Raw genomic sequence first — 15,354 nt, 5'->3', positions numbered from 1 at the left:
AATGTGGCATTACCATCTATGGCTGAAAATTGCTTTCAGCTTTTAAACTGCACTGACTAGTCTGTAGTTAATCTTAGATCATTCACTCGCAAAATTAAATGAGGCAGAACGATGGTCTTTTTTTATAAAATAATACATCACAAAACACTTATTTGCCCTGCCCAAAAGAGAGATCAAATTCATTTAAAACGCCATAAACCAGAGTTGTGAATTCTTAATTTTATTTGGTAGCCGAGAAATAGAAGGTAAGCTATCTTTCTACAGTATATCATTGCTATAAATTTACATATGGAACATGGTTTGATGCTTAACCAACCTTTAATCTACCTTTGATGTATACTTCTTCCATGTGGTCATGTGATACTCTTATTAATGCAAATGTAAAAAGGACTGTTTTGGATCCCTGATGTAATTAGCCATAAAACATTGTTTTAAAAAACTGCATACTTGAATCACTGGAGTTGCCTATAAAATTCACAGTGATAGTCACAGAAAAAAAAATGGCAAGAAACTCTTTAAATTTTTTATTCCATTCATTTCTATATTTTTCGGCCCAAGTAACTGTTGAGGATCATTTTGTATACTACTGATAGTCAACTAGAATTTGATTTCTACAAAATTAGCCATATAGGAGTAAAACATTTTAATTTACTTAGGATTTTTATCTAATTTTTACAAAACAGAAAGAAAATGCTAAATGAGGCAAGAGGAAACACAACATTTCTTACCTTCATTATATGATTATCATATATCATAATTATGTAGCACATAATTGCCTTTGAAATAAAACCATTGGGTATTTTGACCTCTTGTGTTTTCCCTCCTTCCACACTGCCTTACCCCTTAATACAACTCAAGTTTCTATTTTACCTTTTACAGTCACTAATTTTAGGCTTCAAAAAACTTGAGCCACCACAAATGAGGTGAGGTCACCTCCTAATACCAGATGGAGGCGAAAAAGTTTGGATGTTTGAGCAGCTGACCCGGTGAGTCCCACGGTAGATGACAGGATGCTAAGGTCAGATATTGGAAAATAAGGTTCATGCTACTCTGTCAGTAGAACCCAAGCAAGCTACTTGCTTGACAGAGAGGGCTGTGTGTGGTCTAGATCTCAAGAAAAAGGAAGTCAGCCACCCAGAGCAAGAATTACCCTGTCAGCCATCCAAAAATGATTCTGACATCAGCTTAGGGAGACAGCTGGGAAATGGTATAATATATATATATATATATATATATATATATATATAATAAACCACCAATTAAGATGATTTATTCAGTTAGTCAAGGGAAGTGCCTTGATTCATCTCAATATTATGAAAGTTTTTTTTTATTAACAATATAATTTCCAAAGCCACGTTAGTGACATCTCTTTATTTTTACCACATGTGCCAAGTATAAGTGACCTGACTTCAGTTATACAATTATAGAAGCTAATCATTCATCATCTTTAAATATAGTGCTCTAGGCATAAAGTACAAAGTGTTATATGAAGACGTAGAATGCAAAATGTGTGTCTATATGAATGTTAGCTTTTTAGTTTTAACAAAAACAAAATTGACCAAAATTAATGAAAAAAATCACTAGTTATATAATTATTTCTCAACTATAGGCAAGTCTTTCTATTACATTTGTAAAAATGTAGAAGAAAAAGGAACATATGATGAAAACATTGTACCCATATTTATTGAATCTGTCATCTCCCTCATAAAAAATTTTTGGAACGTCCTTGACCTGATTCTGACTATAACAGTACTTCTTAAATCCCATCATATTTCTACCTTAAATCACATATTAAGTTTATGTTTTGCAATAAGTTTTAATAGTTTAAAAGGACCTCAATTCAAGATTTGTCCCTTTTCTAAGGCATGGATGAAGCAAAGACTAATATTCTTAAATATCATTCAACTATCAAGTTATAATTATAAACAGTGCATAATATTAGATAGTTTTCCAACTGAAGAAAAAATCTGCATATTGTTGTTTATTCTGTAAAATATTCCTTTTTTAATAGCCTGAACCAAATAATTTCTCATTTTTACAGGCTTCACTTCACTTTTCTCACAGTGAATAAATTGCAACTTATTTCCATGAAATTCACAGATGACACAGATCTTTATTTTGCATAAAGGCATAAAGAAGTGTCTAATATCTTCAATATTCATTTGCTAAGTGGACATTTGCATTGGGTTAGAATGGAAAAAGAGCCCCAACCCTCCTGCAGTGACAGCTGTACAAAGGGATGACATCTGACAGCTGTGACAGTGCTGAAGGGAAACTCAGATGACTTGCAGCATCCATGATCCAATTACAGCACACATCCCTCTGACAGACCCAGCAGCTTGACTCCAGCGTGTGGAAGGACAGTATTGATCTCTTGTCAGAAACCAGTTGCCTGCCTGCAATTGTGCGCTGCTGAACTTTGAAAAGCTATAGTACCCTCTTAAATGATAGGGGCAGTCAGGTTATAGTATTCAGGTACAAAGAGAGGTGCAAAGGGTATCTGCTAAATGCTCTAAACTTGAACAAATCATAACAATATGACAGTCCAATCATACTCAAGGAGCCCAGCTGATCTAGCTGGCTACTGTCTGTGCTAATGGAAAGACAGCTCTTTGTGTTTAGTAGGATGATCTTACTTGATGAAAAGGCCACTGCAATTAGTGCATGCTGGTTGGCTGTGCTGGGTGACAGCAGCATGGATGTTATAATGGCAGCTGCCAATAACCCTAACTTCAAGAAAGCAGACAATTAGGCCTTTGATCCTAACACTGTTAGTCTCTCTACTCCAGACCTCTGCTTTGCTTTTACTGTAAACCTCGCAAGGGCAATGTGGTACAACTTCCCCAAACAGAACAAGTTGGCCAAGAGGTCAATTACCTGCCGCCTCTTTCCTTCTACTTCTGACTTATTTAAAGGAAGAGAGAGATTGAAAGAGAAATAAAGAAATATTTCCTTTCAACTGCACTTAAAATGAAGCTAATATACAAGAATAAATAGTTTAGAATACAAAACTTTAAGGTGGACTTCTAAAATTTACATGGTAAGAAATGATACTAAAGTTGAAAATAGAGATGTCCAAGACAAATGATCTAATTTTTTGAGACATCTATATATCTGAATGTTGAAATGTTGTTAAAAGCCTAGGATAAAATGTATCTCTGGTTTAACTTTTCTAATTCAGAATAAAGTTAGATGAACTATTGTGAGGCTTTAGAGCATTCCCAAAATTTAAAATGCAAATTATCTCAACACTTTTCATGATGTAGAGTCCCAGAACAGATAAAGCAATTAGGTAGAGTAATGTAAGTTAAATACTAGAGCACATACACACACACACACACACACACACACACACACACACGTTCACACACATTACGGCACTGTAGACAAATCAATAATCAGATAAATGAGGTCTATATCAGGCTTAGGGACTTTTTAATGCAATGAGTATAATAGCAAAACTGGAAAGTTGACAAGGTATAAAACATAAATATGTTTCAAATAAAGTATTAAAGATTAAGTTGGCATTAAGAAGTAAAAGTCCTGATGCTGCATGCCTGTATTTCCAGCATTCTGGGATGCTGAGTCAGGAGGTTTGCAAGTTTGAGCTCAGGTTGGGCAATTTAGTGACTTAGTGAGACCCTGTCTCAACAAAAATAAAATATAAAATAAAATAAAATAAAATAAAATGGAGAGTGTAGAAATCAGGGTTTTGATAATTAACAGAGAACTAGAGGTTAAAAGTAAAAAACATCAACTGGAGAAGAATTTGAGTAGAGAGGGATAGTTACAAAGATAGTTAAAGACATAGAACCATGAGCTTTGGAAACACAAATCGTTAGCATACATGAAAAATGCTAATATTCACTTATACACAATAAATGTTAACATTACAGGAAATCACTCAAATACAAGTTGGATAATAAAAAAGTTACTGAAGGTATGGAGACATGAGTGCTGTCTTCTTGAAGGATATAGAAATTATGAGTGTCTCATGAAATTAATTCAGAAATATCTATTAAAAATCTATATTTCTTTATATGAAAAAAATTCTTCCTTATACAAAGATTTACATACCATAACACTCAACATAGCATTGTGTATACTGAGAGAAAAGGAAATGCCAAATATCCTTAAAGAGAGAATTCATTCACCACATTATAACACATATAGCATGGAACCATATATAGCCAATAAAAAGAATAAAGTAAATTTATATAAACTGGTGTGAAAACAATCTCTGAGATATAAGCATATTATTAATATAAAATATCTAGAAAACATGTATACACATGAAAATATACATAAACACTTAAGAAAAAAACTTGTATAAATACTTTAATGCTAAATTTGTGGAGACATTATGAGATTAATACAAGTTACTTTTAGCCTGAACAATTACAAGAGATGCTCAAAGTGGAGGCTGTTACCTTCCAGACATTTATTAGTACAGTGAACTACTGAAGTGTGTATACATTTTTTTGAAGATTCTGTCTGTCTCTCTCTGTCTCTCTCTCTCAGAGAGAGACAGAGAGAGAGAGAGAGAAGTTGAAAAGTTGAAAAGTTTAACTAAGGGACTCAGCAGGGAGCCAGGGTCCTTACTTTGTAAGCATCCTCACCTGTGGAAGAGGAGGGCATGGGACTGTATGAGTGCTACACTTGCCCTGTGGGGGAGAGCTAACTTACATACAATACAAGTGAGAAAAAGAGGCTTGTTCTCCCCGCTTTTTGCTCTTGCTGATTTTGCTGTGTTTTGCCACCTTGAACTATTATTCCTGTGCCATGCCACTTTGCCTTGGAGCCAGCCGAGCATGGACTGAAACCTCCACAAACTGTGAGCTAAATGAATCTTTCCTTCCTTAATTCTGGGTGCCAGGTATTTTGTCTCAGTAGTGAGAAGAAAGTAACCAAGACAGTGGTTTACCATGACCAACCCTTAGAAAGAATACAGATTAGTAGTAAAAGAGACTTCTGGAGAGGAAAGTGGATATTTCAAGAGGTGAAGAAGTAGTGACCAATAAGACCTATATGTTTTCTAAATAACTGCATGAATAAGATAGTATAAAGGTATATTTATCCAACTGTGCTAAATAAATGAGAATCCATGATAAAAACCATCACATTCTTGATGCCTAACCTATACCTGTCAGGTCAAACTGATGATTTCTGTATATAGCAAATATATAGGAAGATCCTTATTGTCCACTGAGTTTAGAAAACACTGATGAAAGTTAACTTTAATGTTCTTATCTATCCTATCAGTTTGGGGAAAAAAGCAAGCAAGCTAAGTCACAAACGCCATATTTGAATTTTATTTTTATAGTAACAAATATTAAAGAAAATATATGACACAGTCTTCATTCCACCAAGATTACATTATGACATAATATGCTTGATAAATACATTTTAAAATAAGCATTTGAAATCATGCAAAACTCCCATAATTTTTATTCATCTGATTTTTTACTATAATTTATTACCAATCAAAATAATATAAATTCAAAAATATTTTAAATTGAATTATTCTACCATGAAACTAAGATAAGGTAAAAAAGATATGAAATCTGTTTTGAATTAGCCTTTATATTTTTTCTTATTTTCAATGTTTCCCTACTTCCTTAAGCCTTTGAATTATAGTATTTGGGCTGGGGATATAGATAAGTGGCACAAGTGCCTACCTGGCAAGCTCAAGGTCCTGAGTTCAATACCCAGTACAAAAAAAAAAGTAGTGTCTGATTGTAAGACATTAAATTTCATTAATATTAGTTTTATCTTATTTACTAAATAAATAAATAACTTTACCAATAATGATCAACTACATTTTAATAACTTCTATTCCCTCAAGTCTGGAAATACAGATCTTTAAGGCAAAGAAAAAGAAAATATATTTCCAGCTTCATTACAGCCCTTAAGGTAGTGAGATTGTCAGTTTGAGTGTATTGCTTCTATGGTCCAATTCTAAGCATTGATCTCCTTGTGGATTATTTAAATTTGTTCTGCTCCATTTCAAAAACCGTACCCTTAAACCTGTCCATCTCTCAAATACCTGTCATTGGTCATAAGGAAAATGAAGAAATAGTGCAGATGATTTCATAAAAAAACATACAACTATTCAATTTAATTAAATTCCAGTCAACTATTTAACAAAAGTTTAAGGAGTATGTATTCTATGTGAGGATTGCAAAACCATGAACCATGAACTGAAGCTCAAAGACATTACCATTTATTACCAGAGATAGCTATACAAAGAATAGTAATACAGTTTATGGAGGTAAACATAATAAAGAAATATAGCCAAAACATAGATTTTCTGGTGGCAAATAAGACAAAACTTTAATAGGCTGAGATTGTTCTAATGGTAAATAAGTGTTCTTCAGATTGAAAGGATATTGGACGATATTAATTCTGAGCTGAAAGATCAGCAATGTTCACAAGTGCATGGAAATGTGCATGGCAGAAAAATAAAGCATTTTAATATCAATGAGATGTATGTTTTGAGGATGAAACACATTCAATTTTACCAACTTTTCTCAATTTCTGTAGTATTTTACCATATTGCGCTCATGTCCACAATGAGCATCTTTTTAGAATCCCTCATCTACCCATGTCCTCTCAGGTTTCTAGGGGAAAAAATACAAAGACAGGCCATCTCACCTAAATGGTACTACTTACAACTGTCAAGTTTTTGTAATATGCTTTACTGGATTGGAACATAATACTAATCTTGAATTATAAGATTCTCCAATACAAATATAATATTAAAGTTGTAAAAGAGCTCAAACTCCAGAGAAAATTACACAGTGCTGTTTTTGTATTTACCTGCAAATATTTAAAAAACATCTCTTAGCCATCCACTCCTTATGACTTTTCCCTTAAGGCTCATTTTGCTTCTTGCCTACCTTTAGTATCATGTCAGCCTCTGCAAAAGAAAGACCGTGACACATGTAACTGTATGAAGACCATATAAAAGCCCTCCACAACATGGTGTTGAAAACACAACCACTCTATTAAAGTAATGTATTTACTTGAGAAGTACTTACAGGGATTAGAATTAGTCAATACTCCCAGCTTCTGTTGCTCCTCTTAATCTGGTTACTTTGTTCCAGGTTTGCTAGAGATAACTGGAGAATTTAGCTGTCATCATATAGATGATGTTAACGATGCTTGACCATAGCCCAATGCAAGCTTTGGTGCACTGCCCTAAAATTCATCCTGGAATATGAGTAGACATCCTGATTAGTGGCTCTTGAGTATAGTGTAGCTCTCATCTATATTTTGCAGGACAGTCTTCCAAGACTGTCTCTCATCCATACTCCTAGTTTCATTAGAGTGTCCATCTACATTACCCAATTTCTAGAATACAGCATCAGATTGTATGTAAATCAATGAAATTATTGTGTAGGTGCTAAACTTTGTAAATTCATTTGGGATTATAGTCTCTTCCCTGGCTGAGTCTACGGGCAATGTGACAAGTAAACTTAGCAGCAACCGTCACATCAGTTTCTGGGTTGCTTATTCCAGTGACAAACTTAGAGGTTAGTTGTAATGTCCATCAGAAATATTGTTCTTCCTTGAATAAGGAGTTATACTGAGACATCTAACATTAATTTTCAACTACTATGTATAACATATTTTGTAAGATCAAACATTCTCAATATCATTTAATTAACACCTGTTTGATAAGTGATAGCCACTGTGCTAAGTATTGTGTTTCCACAATCTATTTTAGTTCTAAAGAGCCAACGCTTCTATTAGTCCAGATTTCCATACGAGAACACTAGGATTTGGAAAATTTAAGTAACACTCCCATAGTTCATATGTAGGAAGAGTGAGCCAGAGGCAAAACTGGGTTGGACATAGTGCAAGTCCAATGTCCTCATTTTTAGGACAAGCTATTCCGCCTCCCTGCCACCATTTAACCATTTAGATAGGGATCATTTTAAACTCATTTTAATTTTTTTTAAATTGCATTCTGCATACATCTCATCTTTTAAACGCTTCACACTTAGCAGTACTTAGGGCAGGTATACAACTACACCTGTGAAAGCTTAGGAGACATTGCCCAGAATTGTCCCCAGTAATGCATATCTATTGAACCAAGGCTCAACACAAAACATTGATGTATGTTGCCACGTGTTTACTATTATTATATGCTACTTGATGTCACTGGAATATGAGTAGACATCCTGATTAGTGGCTCTTGAGTGTAGTATAGCTTTCATCTATATTTTACAGGACAGTCTTACGAGACTGTCTCTCATCCGTACTCCTATTATGTATTATATATTACTTGATGTGTGCTTTTATTCACTTTCAGCTTTTCAAGTATAACACATTAAGGAAATCTTTCCTTACTATATCCTCTGTGAGGAAGGCCCAAGTTAGAGGTACCTGTGCTCCACCTCCACCCTCTTTTTGTTGTTCTCAGTTTGATTAGCCTTACACTGTGTAATCATTTTCTTTTGGAATGATATTGCACTTGCCATTAGTAGAGTTTCATGCAAATCCTGGAGAGAAAAAAAAAACCCTAGCAAATGAAAACATCTTCAGAGTTAATTTTATTCCTTATTTGTAATATTTACTAGAACTCTGAATTATTTGACAATTAATATGCAGACAAATGCTCATTTTATTCATTTTAAGTAAACTATTGTTTTGAAGAATTTTCTTAACTAATTCTAAAAGTTTTCTAAAAATTGTAGAAAATTTCATATAGAATTTTTATTTCTAAAGCAGAATAAAAGAATAAAACACTGACCCCCAAAAAATATCTTGGCAGGGGGCCTGGGAGATAGCTCAGTGGCACAGCACCTGCCTGGCAAGTGCAAAGTCCTGAGTTCAACTGCCGGTAGCAAAAAACATCTTGGCAGAAGCAAGAAATCTAAAAATTAGCATAAGATACACTGAAGATGGAATATTGTATGATTTATATGAAATACTTAAAATAGTTGTTCAAACTTGTGAACATTAGGAAATAAAGCAAACATCAATGAATACTTGTGAAAGATTTACATAAAAAGGTTCTTCTTTAAAATTTATTATGAATTCTATAATTCTTTATCAATGTCATTTCCTGATTACTAATATCTAAAGTTTCAGAAAGGGACAAAGATAAAGTGATTTTGTTATTGTCTGTCTCTGCTCTATAGTTAATGCATAAAATCACACTAATTTAAATACATATAACAAATATCTTAATGCACTGAAAACTGCCAGAATTAGTTTTATGTATTTTTATTCATTTGTTTCAATTTATGAACTGCAACCTATGGCCTCTGAGTCCACGTGCATGATAAAATGATCGGAAAACAAATTATAAATAGTAATCAGTGACCTCTTTTTTACCACTGAACTTTACCAATGGCCTGACCCAAGATCCCAGGCCTGCAGGCCAATCAACTTGTACTCTGTCAGTTCAGAAGGTAAAGAAATTTCAAAATATAATCCCTTACAAGAAGAACTGCCAACCTCCTGCTGGTGTGATAAAGCTGAGTAACATCACTGACTGCTACATGTTGTCACTATATAGTAAAATTTAATTGTGAAATATAGAAGTCAAATGTACTACAGTGATCTTATAGAAAACAGTTCAAAAATTTAATTGATTCTTCTAAATTAATACTACCAATGAGTAGAATATAATAACTCAAAATTTGTACCATGAAAATAAATTCATTTCAAGAAAGACAGTATAATTTGAATAAAAGACTTAATGTTCAGAGAACTAAAGGCAATTTGCCTGAAACCTATAATGAATTTCTCATTTGCTGCATTTCAATATATGAACTTGAATTTTAAGAAAATACAAAGTAAATCACTTAAATCTTTGAAATGAAGTGAAATACTATTATCTCTATTTATCCCTATTTATACTGAGTTAAAAAATTTAAGTGAACGTTCTTAGAATACATTTCTAATCAGCAGTAGGGGCAGATCTAGAATTTAGGTTTCCTAAATTTAATGATTTTTCTTTTGTATTTCAATGCTAAGCAAAGTTCATCCCTTGAATCTTATTAAAAATTAAAATATTCATCCTTAGACTATTACCTTGACTATGGTCAATAAAATTCTTTCAACTTTTTAATGCTTTCTGTGACATGAGGACAGAAAGTTTCATTTTTGTTTGCATAATCGTCAGAATTAAGCATCATGGTACATTTTCTATGAAGGGTTATAACTGTTGAAAAATTATACTAATTTATAGTAAAGTGGATCTATAGTCACAACAATCCAGTGGTTTTACTTAATCCAAAATTATTTTATCATCTGTGTGCCATTGTTTATTACATTTTATAGGTTAAAAGATAATCTTACCAAATTATCAATTCAAAACAAATGTAAATTTTTAAAAGATTTCATTTTTAAGAGATTTTTTATGAATTCATATGAACATATCCAAGCATGCTGAAAGAAATAATGTTTTAGTTAAAATACCTATCATAGAATTTCTTCTCATTTATCACACAAAAAGAGAAAATTATATTTCAAAGCCAGAAATTTGGTATGTTTTATCTTTTAATTACTATCATATACAGTATAATTCTAAAACTCTGATTTGTCCCTAGATATTTAAATTTAACTCAGAAAAAATTTGTCAAAAAAGAAAAGGATATTATCTCTTTAAAATGCCTTCTTTGATACACAAAAGTTGTACATATTAGTGGGGTACCAAGGCATATTCCATGTTACAAAATTTTTAAGGTTTAAATCATACTAAACATACTTATCTTCCTAAACATTTATTATTTTTGGTGAAAAGTATCAAAATCCTTTCCTCCAGTTTGAAATTCTCAGTACTTAATTGCTATTTATAGTCATCCTCATGTACAATAGGACTCCAGAATTTCTTGCTCTTGTCTAACTATAACAGTACCTGTTGATCAACCTTTTCCCATCTCTCACACACCAGAACAATGTCCAGCCTCTGGTACCCACAATTCTACCCTCAACGCCTATGAGATCAACTTTTTTAGATTCCACATATGAATGAGATGATACTTGTTTTTCTGTACCACTTATTTTACTTAATATAATGATATTTAGTTCCATCCATTTTGTTACAAATTACAGAATTTCACTATTTTTATAGCTTATAGTATTACATTAATATAGTACCTCATTTTTTTCATCCACTGGTTAGTTGATTAATCAGTTGATTAGTCAATTTATATCTTTTACCAATTTTAAAATCAGATTATGTTTTTTTTTCACCATTGAGTTTTGGAGTTACCTATATATTCTGGATAACAGCCACTTGTTAGACCTCTACATTGCAAATAGTTTCTCCCATTCTGTAGGTTGTCTCTGCATTTCCTTGTGTGTTCATTTATCTTCACCTTCTTAAGTTTCTTTTATTAACATTTGATAATTTCCAGTACAAAATCTTTCAACTCTTGGGTTAAATTTATCCCTAAGTATGTTATTTTTCTGTAGCTATTTTTAATGAGATTGTTTACTTGATTTTGCTTTATATACTTCATTATTGACATCTGTACTGCTATTGATTTTTATACAATGTTCATTTTCCATCTTGCAATTTAGCTGAATTCATTAGTTCTAGTTGAGTTTTGGTGCTTTCTAAATAATAGATCGTATCATCTATAATCACAGCTTGATTTTTTCTTTTCCAGTTTGTATTCTTTTATCTCTTTCTGTTGCCTAAATTGTCCAGTTATGATTTCTAGCACCATGTTGGATAAAAGTAGTGAAAGTGAATATTCATGCCTTGTTAGAGGTTTGAGAGAGAAAAGTTCAACTTTTTCCAATTCAGTATAAATTTAGCTTTTGCCTACTAAAAATCTCTTTTATTTTGTTGAAGTGTGGCCTTTGTACGATTAATTTGTTGTGTTTTAACATAAAGGATGTTGAATTTTACTGAGTACCTCTTCAGTAGGTGTGGCCATATGGTTTTCATCATTCATTTTGTTGATATGCTGTATGAAATTTACTGATTGGCATGTTGAACCATCCTTACCATCCCTGGGATTACTCCCAATTGTTCATGGTGGATAATCTTTTAAATGTGTTATTGGAGTTAGTATGCTAGTATTTTGTTGAGGATTTTTTTTCTATATTCAGCAAGGACAGTGGCCTACTTTTATTCCTGCTGTGTCCTTGTCAAATTTGGGTTTAGTGGCTATGCTGACTTTAGAATGTGTTTGGAAGATTTCTCCTCTTTCTATGATTTTTAATAACTGAATAAAACTTGTATTTTTCTCCTATAAGTGTTTAGAAGAATTTGTCAGTGAAGCCATCTGGTCTTGGACTTTTCTTTAATGGGAAGTTTTTATAACTGATTCAAATTCACTACTTATTATTCTGTTCAGATTTTTGAATTTCGTCATGACTCATATTCAGTAAGGTGTCTGTCTCTCAAAATTTGTTGATTTCTTCTAAATCATCAAATTCATTGAATACAGTTGTTTTTCTGTTTCTGTATTGGCAGTAGTAATATTTTCCTTTTCAATTTTTTACTTTATTTATTTGAATCTTATTTTTCATTGTTATCCTAGCTAAAGTTATGTCTATTTTGTTTAACTTTTAAAGAACCACGTTTTTGTTTGACTGATATTTCATGTTTTTTAGTTTCCATTTCAATTATTTCTAGTCTGGTCTGTTATTTCATTCCTTTCACTAAATTTGGGTTTTCTTTGTTTTTGAATTTCTAGTAGGTTAAAATGCAAAGATAGGTTGTTTATCTGAGATTTTTCTAGTCTTTTATTAGTACATGTTTGCAATACATAAGGAATACATTTATTTTGTGGAGTTAGTATGTGCACATAGATCATCTTAATGCTTTTTTCTTCCTATTTAGTTCCCCTTCTTTTCCTCTCCTTTCATCCCTTATAACTCTCCCCACCTACAAAAGGTCTAATTACTTGTTTCATATAATTTCTTTTCTTTTGCTCTTTAAATTATTTATATTTTAGGTTCCTCATATAAGGGAAGCAAGGCAATATCTAACCTTGATTTATTGATCCTTTTATTATTTCTTAGTCACAATTTCATTAATTCTCACTCTGATTATTGTTCTTTCCTTCTCTTAATTTCAGATTTGAATTGATATTGTTTTTCTAGGACCTTGAGATGCATCATTAAGTTTTTTTCACTTGATTCTTTCAAAATGTTTATACACAGTCATAAATTTCCCTGATATATGTGCTTTCATGTGTTACATAAGTTTTGGCAAATTGTAATACCGTTATCATTTGATTCTAGAAACTTTTTATTTCATTCTTGACTTATTCTGTGATCTATTGGTGTTCAGTAATATATTTCTTAATCTCTACATGTGTATGTATTTTTTCTAGTTTCTTTTGATGTTAATTGCTAGCTTTATTCCATTATGATCTGATAGTATGCAGGAGAGTATTTCAATTATTTTGTATATATTTAAGCATACTTTATAGCTTAATATATGGTATATTTTTGAAAATGGTTTGCAAGCAGGCTGAGAAATGTGTATTCTATTTTCATTAGGTGGAATGCCCCATAGATATCTATTAAGTCCATTTTTTAACGGTATGACTTAAATCTAATGTTTGTTAAATAATTTTCTCTCTGGTTGACCTGTCTAATTGGGATAATAGGGTGTTGAAATTCCTGCTATGATTGTATCTATCATTTTATGTCCCATATTTTTGTTTTATTAAGTTGGGTGCACTGACATTCAATGCAAAGATATTTTCAATTCTTACGTCTCCTAGTTGAAATATTCCCTGTATCTGTGTACATTGGTCAGCTTTGTCTCTTCTGATCCATTTTGGTTTGAAGTCTGTTTTTTTTTTTTGTTTGTTTTGTTTTTTTTCTGAAAATAAAATAGCTACTTCTGTTTGCTTTTAGCCTTGAGTTTAATAAAGTGTCTTTTTTACATCCTTTACAAGCTCCCTTTTGAAATGAGGTGTTTCTCTTGATTCATTCTTCCATTCTGTGCATTTTGATTGGGAATTTAAATGATCAACATTGAAAGTTATTGTTCTAAAGTGTTTACTTAGTTTTCTACTACTAATAATTCTCATTTTTTACTTTTGTCTCGCTACTCTCTCAGTTAAATATATACTTCTCTTTGACTCTTTGGTGTCTGCCTCTCCTATGTATTTTCTCTGATGTTGGTCATGTATTTTTTTCAGATTTCTTTGTCAAGGAAAGTATACTTTTTTTGTGAATTTTGAAGGCTAATTTAACAGGATATTAAAGTTTGAGTTAACAGGTTTTTTTTCTGGCTTGAAAAATTTTTCTCTACTCTCACTTGTCTTTAAGCTTTGTGTTTAGAAATCTGTAAGTATGAGAGGATTGCTTTTATAAGTAATTTGCCGTTTTTCTATAACAGCTTATGGTACTTTACCTTTTCTTAAAATTTATTTTTAAAATAGAAGAAAATTATATTAACAAACAGACATCCATTTTAAAAATAGCATAAGAACAATATAAGTGATACTGAGTTACAGACAAAGTGGTGGGAAATTAACAATGGTTGTTGTATTACTTATTGATATCTTCAAAGTGGTTTCTCAGGAAAACAAATAGAGACATGCAAGATTGATCAAATAATTAATCATTAACTGTTCCTTTCAGCAAAGTTATAGAAGTAAGTAGTACAACTGTTAGCTATCCTGTGTATACATACATACATAATTTCCTCTTCTTTCTTTTTTCTGTTCCCTCACCCCAGTTGCTCTTTACTTTTGAACATTTTCCTTTCATTCAACAATGTCTGTCATACCTCCTAATTTTATTCACTTTTTCAGATTCTTACACTAGTGAGACAATATGTTGCTTACATGTGGAGGTCTGCTTTATTTCACTTATGAGTATGGTCTCTAGTTATGAACATTTACCTGTAAAAGCCTCTAGTTTATCTTTCTTTATAGCTGAGTAATATTGCATTATATAAAAGAACCACAAATTTTTTAATTCCTTTTTAGAATTTCTGGAATTTTCATTGTAGTATGTCATGGAAAAGCTTTGTCCTGGTTATGACTATTGGAATTCCTCATGAATGGCTATCTGGGTTTCTACACGTATTCAAATATTGAATTCTTTCCACAAAAAGAATACTTCGTGCTATGATTACTTCATTGCTCCTTCAGGACATGGACTTAAACCAGTGGATATTGAATTTATGAAGCATTTGCATGAGAAAGTGAATATCATCCTACTGATTGCCAAAACTGACACAATCACACCTGATAAATGCCAACAGTTCAAGAAACAGATAATAAAAGAAATCCAAGAACATAAAATTAAAATATATGAATTTCCAGAAACAGATGATGCAGAAACACTAAATCTACTAGAACAGAAAGTAAGTAAAAATCTTGAAGACAGAGGGGCAGGCAGAGAGTTTATGAACAA

General features: G+C 32.0%; 1 pseudogene; it reads left to right on the top strand.

Annotated features, from left to right (window-relative positions):
* Positions 1-14,998: 14,998 nt before the first annotated feature.
* The window catches only part of LOC102030019, a 2,444-nt pseudogene continuing 2,088 nt past the window's right edge, over positions 14,999-15,354 (top strand).

This window comes from Chinchilla lanigera, unplaced genomic scaffold (assembly GCF_000276665.1).
Source record: "Chinchilla lanigera isolate Chin_1 unplaced genomic scaffold, ChiLan1.0 scaffold00048, whole genome shotgun sequence".
Taxonomy (NCBI): Eukaryota; Metazoa; Chordata; class Mammalia; order Rodentia; family Chinchillidae; genus Chinchilla; species Chinchilla lanigera.
Note: the sequence above shows the minus strand (reverse complement) of the source record. Positions and strands in the feature narration are given on the sequence as shown.